The sequence below is a fragment of the Hyperolius riggenbachi genome, chromosome 2, assembly GCF_040937935.1.
Source record: "Hyperolius riggenbachi isolate aHypRig1 chromosome 2, aHypRig1.pri, whole genome shotgun sequence".
Taxonomy (NCBI): domain Eukaryota; kingdom Metazoa; phylum Chordata; class Amphibia; order Anura; family Hyperoliidae; genus Hyperolius; species Hyperolius riggenbachi.
This window is the reverse complement of record NC_090647.1, coordinates 310,335,860-310,348,515: the sequence shown is the minus strand read 5'-3', so window position 1 is coordinate 310,348,515 and position 12,656 is coordinate 310,335,860. Positions and strand designations below refer to the sequence as shown.

General features: G+C 44.4%; 1 protein-coding gene across 2 annotated transcripts in view; it reads left to right on the top strand.

Annotated features, from left to right (window-relative positions):
- The window catches only part of COL8A2 (collagen type VIII alpha 2 chain), a 293,058-nt gene that overhangs the window by 147,172 nt on the left and 133,230 nt on the right, over positions 1-12,656 (top strand). The window lies entirely within an intron of this gene.

The following is a 12,656-nucleotide window of genomic DNA, read 5'->3' as shown; positions in this document are numbered from 1 at the left end:
AGTTAGGCATCAGGAAGGGGGGGGGTTATGGTTAGTTACCACCAGGGGAGTCTTAGGGTTAGGCACCACCAGGGGGCTCTTAGGGTTAGGCACCACCAGGTTGGGTCTTAGGGTTAGGCGCCACCAGGGGGGTCTTAGGGTTAGGCATCAGAAGGGGGGAAGTTTTGTGTGAGAGTAGGGTTAGGTTAAGTTGTAGTAAAATATCAGTAATATTTACCAATGTTTTACTATGCTCATTACAACTGTAAATATATTTTCGTTTTCATTGTTATAGACAATATTTTGCAATGTTGGCTTCACCTTCACCTTTTTAATACCGTTATTTTAACGTATTTATTATTCTATCTCAGATAAAGATGAAGAAATGATAAAAACATGTTATAGATAATATTTTAAAATTTCAGCTATACCCTGCGCCCTTTTCCCTGGTACCCTTATTTGATGTATGCCTTATACACATGCCTTTGGAATAAATAAGTTAATCTATGCTATGTACAGAATGAGATAACCTCTGGGCAGTATTATAACACTGTTTTGCTGTATTTTACATAATACTGTTCATTTTGTATAGCTGAAAATGAAAAATTTTAATTTCATGGGGAATTCTTATGTAAGTTTCTTTCACAAACCATTGTAGTACTGTGAGGTCCCCACACTCCAAGACTGTCATTATTCATATAATTACACTACATCTACATTCCTTTTATGGAAATTCTGCACACTTATTCGTTGAGTGTCATTCTATGGCATTTCTTTCTGCAGTTTGGCTCTATTCTGGTTTAACCATGCCTGACCTGTGTCTTGTTGCTGCCTATGCCTAACCCTGGTTTGAACAAACCTATTGATCACTAATTTGAATTTCCTTTCATTTGTTCTATTTGTATACCAGAGCATTAAGCTCTGAGGATAATTATGTACCAGACTGATACATTAATCCTTTTTACACTTTTTATAAAACATACATTACTATAAAAAATATGTTGTTACATGTATTTCAAAGTTCCCTCTTGGACCTCTATGAGCCTTTATCGTCTTAAAGTCCTAGATCAGTTCCCCTTTAGTATTATTATTATTGATTTATAAAATGCCAGCATATTTTGTGGCGCTGTACAGAGTAAGAGCAAAGAACAGACAGCGGTATACACAAAATATAAACACTGGTACATACGGTATTACCGAATTGGTAGACATAGTAATTACAGTTACAATTGTAACATGATGAACAAAAGACATAGCAAATTCTAAGACACAAAATGATGAGCGTCCTGACTAGTGTTGGGCGAACACCTAGATGTTCGGGTTCGGGCCGAACAGGCCGAACATGGCCGCGATGTTCGGGTGTTCGAGCCGAACTCCGAACATAATGGAAGTCAATGGGGACCCGAACTTTTGTGCTTTGTAAAGCCTCCTTACATGCTACATACCCCAAATTTACAGGGTATGTGCACCTTGGGAGTGGGTACAAGAGGGAAAAATTTTTTAGCAAAAAGAGCTTATAGTTTTTGAGAAAATCGATTTTAAAGTTTCAAAGGGAAAACTGACTTTTAAATGCGGGAAATGTCTGTTTTCTTTGCACAGGTAACATGCTTTTTGTCGGCATGCAGTCATAAATGTAATACATATAAGAAGTTCCAGGAAAAGGGACCGGTAATGCTAACCCAGCAGCAGCACACGTGATGGAACAGGAGGAGGGTGGCGCAGGAGGAGAAGGCCACGCTTTGAGACACAACAACCCAGGCCTTGCATGAGGACAAGAAGCGTGCGGATAGCAATTTGTGTTTTGTCGCCATGCAGTCATAAATTTAATACAGATGAGAGGTTCAATAAACAGGGACCGGAAACGCTAACCCATCACAGATGTTCATTGTTCATGTTACTTGGTTGGGGTCCGGGAGTGTTGCGTAGTCGTTTCCAATCCAGGATTGATTCATTTTAATTTGAGTCAGACAGTCTGCATTTTCTGTGGAGAGGCGGATACGCCGATCTGTGACGATGCCTCCGGCAGCACTAAAACAGCGTTCCGACATAACGCTGGCTGCCGGGCAAGCCAGCACCTCTATTGCGTACATTGCTAGTTTGTGCCAGGTGTCTAGCTTCGATACCCAATAGTTGAAGGGTGCAGATGGATTGTTCAACACAGCTATGCCATCTGACATGTAGTCCTTGACCATCTTCTCCAGGCGATCGGTGTTGGAGGTGGATCTGCATGCTTGCTGTTCTGTGTGCTGCTGCATGGGTGTCAGAAAATTTTCCCACTCCAAGGACACTGCCGATACCATTCCCTTTTGGGCACTAGCTGCGGCTTGTGTTGTTTGCTGCCCTCCTGGTCGTCCTGGGTTTGCGGAAGTCAGTCTGTCGGCGTACAACTGGCTAGAGGAGGGGGAGGATGTCAATTTCCTCTTTAAAGTCTCCACAAGGGCCTGCTGGTATTCTTCCATTTTGACCTGTCGGACTCTTTCTTCAAGCAGTTTTGGAACATTGTGTTTGTACCGTGGATCCAGAAGGGTATAAACCCAGTAATTGGTGTTGTCCAGAATGCGCACACTGCCTGGGTCGCGTTCAATGCAGTCCTAGGCCGAAGAGGTCATAGCCTAGGGTCACAAAAACCTGTTTATTTGGGCTATTTCAATGGTAGTGATGGTGACGTACATAAATCTCAGCCATGGCCGTTAGCAACGTCTGAATTTCACGAAATGTCTAATGCAGGTAGAAGACATATTGTTAGACTTGGATTCCAAAGATGGGGTCCCTACATCTCTGCAAACCAGAGTTACAGGGGTCCAAAATTGGTAAAATCCCCCATAGACTTTCATTGCCTCCCTATTTCACTTTCCAAAATCTCAAATTTTTTCAAAGGGCAATGGCTCAGCAGTACCAAATTTTCTAGCATTGTAGGGACCCTTAGGGGGAACATGACTGGTGAGTTTCGGGCCCCTAGGCCAAAGAGGTCATAGCCTAGGGTCACAAAAACCTGTTTATTTGGGCTATTTCAATGGTAGTGATGGTGACGTACATAAATCTCAGCTATGGCCGTTAGCAACGTCTGAATTTCACGAAATGTCTCATGCAGGTAGAAGACATATTGTTAGACTTGGATTCCAAAGATGGGGTCCCTACATCTCTGCAAACCAGAGTTACAGGGGTCCAAAATTGGTAAAATCCCCCATAGACTTTCATTTCCTCCCTATTTCACTTTCCAAAATCTCACATCTTTTCAAAGGGCAATGGCTCAGCAGTACCAAATTTTCTAGCATTGTAGGGACCCTTAGGGGGAACATGACTGGTGAGTTTCGGGCCCCTAGGCCAAAGAGGTCATAGCCTAGGGTCACAAAAACCTGTTTATTTGGGCTATTTCAATGGTAGTGATGGTGACATACATAAATCTCAGCTATGGCCGTTAGCAACGTCTGAATTTCACGAAATGTCTCATGCAGGTAGAAGACATATTGTTAGACTTGGATTCCAAAGATGGGGTCCCTACATCTCTGCAAACCAGAGTTACAGGGGTCCAAAATTGGTAAAATCCCCCATAGGCTTTCATTGGGCCTACTATTTACCGTTCCAAAATCTCACACCATTTCAAAGGGCAATGGCTCAGCAGTGGCAAAACTCACCAGTCATGATCCCCCTAAGGGTCCCTACAATGCTAGAAAATTTTGTACTGCTGAGCCATTGCCCTTTGAAAAGATGTGAGATTTTGGAAAGTGAAATAGGGAGGCAATGAAAGTCTATGGGGGATTTTACCAATTTTGGACCCCTGTAACTCTGGTTTGCAGAGATGTAGGGACCCCATCTTTGGAATCCAAGTCTAACAATATGTCTTCTACCTGCATGAGACATTTCGTGAAATTCAGACGTTGCTAACGGCCATAGCTGAGATTTATGTAGGTCACCATCACTACCATTGAAATAGCCCAAATAAACATGTTTTTGTGACCCTAGGCTACGACCTCTTTGGCCTAGGGGCCCGAAACTCACCAGTCATGTTCCCCCTAAGGGTCCCTACAATGCTAGAAAATTTGGTACTGCTGAGCCATTGCCCTTTGAAAAGATGTGAGATTTTGGAAAGTGAAATAGGGAGGCAATGAAAGTCTATGGGGGATTTTACCAATTTTGGACCCCTGTAACTCTGGTTTGCAGAGATGTAGGGACCCCATCTTTGGAATCCAAGTCTAACAATATGTCTTCTACCTGCATGAGACATTTCGTGAAATTCAGACGTTGCTAACGGCCATAGCTGAGATTTACGTAGGTCACCATCACTACCATTGAAATAGCCCAAATAAACAGGTTTTTGTGACCCTAGGCTACGACCTCTTTGGCCTAGGGGCCCGAAACTCACCAGTCATGTTCCCCCTAAGGGTCCCTACAATGCTAGAAAATTTGGTACTGCTGAGCCATTGCCCTTTGAAAAGATGTGAGATTTTGGAAAGTGAAATAGGGAGGCAATGAAAGTCTATGGGGGATTTTACCAATTTTGGACCCCTGTAACTCTGGTTTGCAGAGATGTAGGGACCCCATCTTTGGAATCCAAGTCTAACAATATGTCTTCTACCTGCATGAGACATTTCGTGAAATTCAGACGTTGCTAACGGCCATAGCTGAGATTTATGTACGTCACCATCACTACCATTGAAATAGCCCAAATAAACAGGTTTTTGTGACCCTAGGCTATGACCTCTTTGGCCTAGGGGCCCGAAACTCACCAGTCATGTTCCCCCTAAGGGTCCCTACAATGCTAGAAAATTTGGAACTGCTGAGCCATTGCCTTTTGAAAAGATGTGAGATTTTGGAAAGTGAAATAGGGAGGCAATGAAAGTCTATGGGGGATTTTACCAATTTTGGACCCCTGTAACTCTGGTTTGCAGAGATGTAGGGACCCCATCTTTGGAATCCAAGTCTAACAATATGTCTTCTACCTGCATGAGACATTTCGTGAAATTCAGACGTTGCTAACGGCCATGGCTGAGATTTTTGTACGTCACCATCACTACCATTGAAATAACCCAAATAAACAGGTTTTTGTGACCCTAGGCTATGACCTCTTTGGCCTAGGGGCCCGAAACTCACCAGTCATGTTCCCCCTTAAGGGTCCCTACAATGCTAGAAAATTTGCCACTGCTGATCAATTGCCCTTTGAAAAGATGTGAGATTTTGGAACTGTAAATAATAGGCCCAATGAAAGCCTATGGGGGATTTTATCAATTTTGGACCCCTGTAACTCTGGTTTGCAGAGATGTAGGGACCCCATCTTTGGAATCCAAGTCTAACAATATGTCTTCTACCTGCATGAGACATTTCGTGAAATTCAGATGTTGCTAACGGCCATGGCTGAGATTTATGTACGTCACCATCACTACCATTGCAATAGCCCAAATAAACAGGTTTTTGTGACCCTAGGCTATGACCTCTTCGGCCTAGGACTGCATTGAACGCGACCCAGGCATTGTGCGCATTCTGGACAACACCAATTACTGGGTTTATACCCTTCTGGATCCACGGTACAAACACAATGTTCCAAAACTGCTTGAAGAAAGAGTCCGACAGGTCAAAATGGAAGAATACCAGCAGGCCCTTGTGGAGACTTTAAAGAGGAGATTGACATCCTCCCCCTCCTCTAGCCAGTTGTTCGCCGACAGACTGACTTCCGCAAACCCAGGACGACCAAGAGGGCAGCAAACAACACAAGTCGCAGCTAGTGCCCAAAAGGGAATGGTATCGGCAGTGTCCTTGGAGTGGGAAAATTTTCTGACACCCATGCAGCAGCACACAGAACAGCAAGCGTGCAGATCCACCTCCAACACCGATCGCCTGGAGAAGATGGTCAAGGACTACATGTCAGATGGCATAGCTGTGTTGAACAATCCATCTGCACCCTTCAACTATTGGGTATCGAAGCTAGACACCTGGCACAAACTGGCAATGTACACAATAGAGGTGCTGGCTTGCCCGGCAGCCAGCGTTATGTCGGAACGCTGTCTCAGTGCTGCCGGAGGCATTGTCACAGATCGGCGTATCCGCCTCTCCACAGAAAATGCAGACCGTCTGACTCAAATTAAAATGAATCAATCCTGGATTGGAAACGACTACGCAACACTCCCGGACCCCAACCAAGTAACATGAACAATGAACATCTGTGATAGGTTAGCGTTTCCGGTCCCTGTTTATTGAACCTCTCATCTGTATTAAATTTATGACTGCATGGCGACAAAACGCAAATTGCTATCCGCACGCTTCTTGTCCTCATGCAAGGCCTGGGTTGTTGTGTCTCAAAACGTGGCCTTCTCCTCCTGCGCCACCCTCCTCCTGTTCCATCACGTGTGCTGCTGCTGGGTTAGCGTTACCGGTCCCTTTTCCTGGAACTTCTTATATGTATTACATTTATGACTGCATGCCGACAAAAAGCATGTTACCTGTGCAAAGAAAACAGACATTTCCTGCATTTAAAAGACAGTTTTCCCTTTGAAACTTTAAAATCTATTTTCTCAAAAACTATAAGCTCTTTTTGCTAATTTTTTTTCCCTCTTGTACCCACTCCCAAGGTGCATATACCCTGTAAATTTGGGGTATGTAGCATATAAGGAGGCTTTACAAAGCACGAAAGTTCGGGTCCCCATTGACTTCCATTATGTTCAGAGTTCGACTCGAACACCCGAACATCGCGGCCATGTTCGGCCCGAACCCGAACATCTAGATGTTCGCCCAACACTACACGTGACCCGTTCGGCCAATCACAGCGCTAGCCGAACGTTCGGGTAACGTTCGGCCATGCGCTCTTAGTTCGGCCATATGGCCGAACAGTTTGGCCGAACACCATCAGGTGTTCGGCCGAACCCGAACATCACCCGAACAGGGTGATGTTCTGCAGAACCCGAACAGTGGCGAACACTGTTCGCCCAACACTAGTCCTGACCTTGCAACCTTACAATCTAAAGGAACAGGGGGAAACAAGTGGTGGGATAGCATATTATATTTATAGCTAGAGGCAGCGTGTTTTTGTTTATATTTAGTTAGGAGTACATCTTGGCCAGAGGTTGAAGCCTAAGTTAGATCATATGCATGCTGGAAAAAAACTGAGTTTTGAGGGAGCACCTAAAGATTTCAGAGGTTGAAGAATGAAGGATACATTTTCTAACGAGATTCTAGAGGAGTGGTGAGGCACGTGAGAAGTCTGATTTTAGGTGATTTTAGAGGATCTCAGATTGCGGTTGGGGTAGTATCTGGTGGAAACTAAGAGAAAATGTATGGGGAGAAACATTGTGGAGAGCTTTGTAGATTAGGGTTAAGAGTTTGAAATTAATCCTCTGGTTAATTGTCAGACAATGAAGAGCTTGACAAAGAGTAGCAACAAAGGAGGAGCGAGAATAAAGATGAAGTCGAGCAGCTGAGTTCAGTACAGATTGGAGCAGTGCCAGTTTATTAGTTGGTAGTCCACAAAGTAGTACGGTATGTTACAATAGTCCAGACGAGATATTATAAGAGCATGTATTTAACCTTCCTGGCGTTTCGTTTCTTTCTGGATTTTCAAGATTTTTAGGTCTCCAATTCTTAAGTCATAACTCATCAAAATATGTTACAATAAAGGTCTTGTAGACACCACGCTTATGATAAAAGACTAGAACACAAAATTGTTGAAGTAATTACATTTATGAATAAACTTAAAAAATAGCGAAACTGTACAAATAAGGCACCAGACTATACAGTATGTACATATATACCTAATACACCTCCCGCATGTGGTATATTTTGAAACAGGGAATGGCACAGAAGGCAACATCACAATTGGGGCAGTAGAAGCATGATTCCTTTCTGACTTTTTCCCTTAGTCTTAGGAGCAGCCTGGCAGAGAGTAGTCAAAATCCAGGCAGAGGTCGGTGCAGGCAGCAGGCAGAGAGTAGGCAAAATCCACAATACTGACTGCCATGGTGGATCAGATTGCTAAGTTCCTTGATGACTCCCGCACAAAGTACAGCGATTGCTTGAAGTCGTTCGCTCCCGACGTGTAATGTTGCGTAATGTCGTGCATACCCGCAGGCAGGAACAGGCGTCGCTGATGACCGTCGTCAAGGGGACGTCACAGGACCTGTGGTGTGGTTCCTTCTGTCCTGTGCAAGATTTTGGGTCCACTTTAATTTTAGCGCTGTCCCCTGCCAATGACATCACATCGCACACGGTACCCATGTACTGCCACTGATTGGCCACCGGCCCGCCGGGAGCCAGGAGGATGCAAAGAAAAGATGGGCATCCTGGTGGCCTGCAGAAATGTCCTGGAGTCCCGCACAGCAGTGTCAAATGCCACGCGGGATGCAGGTAAGCTGGCAGCGCTGTTTTTTTAGCTACCTCGAGCGTAGCTCGGGGTTACCGCTCACAGCTTCTAATTCCTATACTCGGGATTACCATTAGGGAGGTTAAAAGTTGGATGCAAGGTGTTTTTGAGCTGGAGATGGCAGGAGCTGGTTAGATAGTGGATGTGAGGAATAAATGAGAGAGAAGAGTCAAATAATACCCCAAGCAACAAGCGTTGGAAACTGAAGTTTATTGTTATGTCAGGAAGAGACGTAGACAGAGATGGTGGAAAGCTGGTTAGTCCCATTTTACTCATGTTAAGTTTTAGGAAGGTAGAGGTCATGAAAGAGGATATAGCAGACAAGCAATCGGGAGGAGGGAGTTGGGGTCTTGGGTCGAGAGATACAGCTGTGCATCATCTGCATATAAATAGTACTGAGAAGATCACAGTTTTGACCACCTCCTACCACTCTAAGAACACTTCTGGTTTCAAAATGTTGCTTGGCCGTGTATTTTTAGTAAATGGCTTCCGTAAAAGACTTCAAGATTGAATTTTCTAGCCAAAAGTATGCATCAAAGAAGCCCCCTGAAGTCTGACCTATACCAGGACTGTTACATTGGAACAGACTGTAATTTTCACTGGAGGATATATGTGGAAACCAAGCAGTCACAGAGGCAAGTGCCATTTACTGTTATGGACTAATGCTGTGTGCACAGTTTTAAAAACTGTTGCTGATAAAGATTGCAGCAAATAGCAGTAAAAAAAAGAGGTTGCATGTCAATGATCTAAAATGACAGATCACTAGCAATGACATAAACGGTGTCTGGGAACACCTATACTCTCCCTAGATTTAGCAATGCTTTTTTCACCAACAATCACATGATGAAAATCTAATGTACGCACATAGCTTAGCCATGTCATCATATGTAGAAACTGCTTTGAAGTTCTTTAAAGTATATCTTTTGTACAGCTTCCTTCTGAAATTGTATTCGTCTGTCCACCTTATATCCAAACTAAAATCTAGTCCAAAATCTAGTCCAATACTATATAATGAGGGCGAGGCACTCAGAATGGCTAATCAGCTGGGAACTGTTGCATTTGTTATGGATGGTTTGTATCACTATGATGTTTTGCCAGGGCTTCTACGAGGGCACTTGCCAGATGGCCTTATATGCTGCTTGGTGCCCAGAAGGAATAAACAGAGTTCTTACAGCATTTGCAAGTTAAATAAGGTATACAAAGATGCGTGACAGTTTGGATGCTTTTACTGTTTCATTTTAGTTTTTACTGTTTCATCTAGATCGCTTTGCACTGGTCTTCATAAGTCAGCCCCACTGTATGTTAGATGGCTAAGCTAAGTACACACGTGATAAAACTTGCTGTGTAGGTACATTTCCAGACGAATGACACATATCTGCCGACAACATAACACATAGCGCTTCTGTACCTACAGTGCTGCCGATAATTATTCATACCCCTGGCAAATTTTGACTTAAAGTTAAATTTATTCAACCAGCAAGTCCTTTTTTGACGGGAAATGACATAGGTGTCTCCCAAAAGATAATAAGATGATGTACAAGAGGCATTCTTGTGGTAAAAAAAAAATCCCAGCTTTTATTTACATTTGAGCAAAAAGTGTCCAGTCCAAAATTATTCGTACCCTTCACAAACTGTCACAGTCTATGGGAAAAATCCAAAGTTCTATACCATTCCAAATAGTCCAAGCTGTTCTAAAGCATCTTATTTACCCTGATTAATTGGGAACACCTGTTTTAATCAACTCAACCACTGAAAAACAGCAGCTCTCTGCAGTAGGTTTGTGGACAGTCTTGGCTAAGACAAAGGAGGTCAGTGAGGACCTGCGGCTGCGCATTGTGGCTCCTCACAAGTCAGGAAAGGGCTACAAGGCCATTTCTAAATGTTTTCAAGTGGCTACAGTGCAATGTATTATTAAAAAATGCAAGATGTTCCACACTGTGGAAAATCTCTGAAGCCAAAAGTGACACTTGTGCTGGCCAGGAGGATAGTGAGAGTGGTGAAAAACAATCCAAGGATCACCACCAAGACCATCCTGGTGAATCTGGGCTCTGCTGGTGGCAATGTCTCAAGGCAGACAATCCAACGGACACTGCACACTGCTGGGTTCCACAGATGCAGACCAAGGAGGACTCCACTTCTTCAGATAAGGCACACAAAAGCTTGATTGGCCTTTGCAAATGCTCATCTGGACAACGAAGAAGACTTCTGGTCTTCTTTGTTATGGTCAGATGAAACAAAAAATAAATTGTTTGGTCACAATGATGTTTCCTTCATTTAGCATAAAAAAGGAGAAGCCTTCAACCCAAAGAACACCATCCACACTGTCAAGCATGGTGGTGAGAACCTAATGCTTTGGGGGTGTTTTTCAGCCAATGGATCAGGGAACTTAATCACAGTAAACAGTACCATAAAAAAGAGAAATACATGAGGATTCTCAACAACATCATCAGGCAGTCTGCAGGGAAACTTGGCCTTGGCCACCAGTGGACATTTCAGCATGACAATGACCCAAAACACACAGCAAAAGTGGTGAAGAAATGGTTAACAGACAACAACATTTACCGTATTTTTCGGACCATAAGACGCACTTTTTCTCCCCCAAACATGGGGGGAAAATGTGCCTGCGTCTTATGGTCCAAATGCTGCCCAATGCCAGGTGTCCTTCCACTGGAAATCCCCGCGGTAATGTGTCCTTCCGCATCCCGCCCCCCTTGTCCTCCTCTATTCTGTACCTGTGATTGTCCCATCCCTCTGTCCTCATCTATTTTGTCCCTGCGGCTGTCCCGATCCCTCTGACTCTATGCCGTGTGGAGTGTGCAAGTGGCTTACCGCTGCAGCCTAGTGATGGTCAGCGGTGAGCCTCCAGGGAAAAGCCGCGTGGTTGTCCGGGAACGCTGAAGACATATCCATCCCTTCACTTCTGCAGACGTAAAAGATCCAGGCTTACCGCTGCAGGCTAAGGATGATCAGCGGTAAGCCTATGGGGAAAAGCCGCGTGGGTGTCCGTGCACGCTGCCTAATGTTTTCTACCGTCACTTCCGCTTACATCATCAAGGCGGAAGTGACGGTAGAAAAACATTAGGCAGCATGCACGGACACCCACGCGGCTTTTCCCCATAAGCTTACCGCTGATCATCCTTAGCCTGCAGCGGTAAGCCCGGATCTTTTATGTCAGCAGAAGGGATGGATATGTCTTCAGCGTGCCCGGACAACCACGCGGCTTTTCCCCATAGGCTTACCGCTGATCATCCCTAGCCTGCAGCAGTAAGCCCGGATCTTTTACGTCTGCAGAAGGGATGGATATGTCTTCAGCGTGCCCGGACACCCACGCGGCTTTTCCCTGGAGGCTCACCACTGACCATCACTAGGCTGCAGCGGTAAGCCACTTGCACACTCCATACAGGGCATAGAGTCAGAGGGGGTAGGGACAGCCGCAGGGACAAAATAGATGAGGATAGAGGGATGGGACACAAGGGACAAGATAGATGAGGACAGGGGGAAATGGGCACAGAATAGAGGAGGTCAGGACAGCAGCAGGATACATGGGGTCAAGATAGAAGAGGACAGGGGGGCAGGACATGGGGACAAGATAGAGGGGGACAGGACAGCTGCAGAACACAGGGGACATGATAGAGGAGGACGGGATGGGGCAGCAGCGGGGACACAGGGGGATAAACAAGAACATAAGGGGGACAGAGGATGACACAAGGAAGACACTAAAGGTACAAATGGGGCACAGGAACACAAGAGGTATATTGGGGAACATAATAATTGGCGAGGGGAAAAGATCCACAAGACGCCCCTGTACCATGGATGCACCATGTTTAGTATTTTTTTTTCCCCTGGTTTTTGTTCTCTAAACCTTGGTGCGTCTTATGGTCCGGAGCGTCTTATGGTCCGAAAAATACGGTACATTTTGGAGTGGCCCAGCCAGAGTCCTAACTTGAATCTAATTGAGAATCTGTGGAAGGAGCTAAAGATCAGGATGATGGCAGGAAGACCCTCCAACCTGAAAGATTTGAAGCTCATTGCTAAACATGAATGGGCAAAAATACATGTAGAGACATGCAAAAGGCAGGTCTGCAATTATAGGAAGTGTCTGATTCTTGTAATTGCCAATAAAGGCTTTTCTATTGATTATTGAGAAGGGTATAAATAATTTTGGACTGGACACTTTTTGCTCAAATGTAAATTAAAGTTGAGAAATTTTTTTTTCCACAACAATGCCTCTTGTACATAGTTGTTTTATCTTTTGGGAGACATCTATGTCCTTTCCCAAAAATAACTTTCTGGTTGAATAAAAGTAACGTAAAGGTATGAATAATTATGG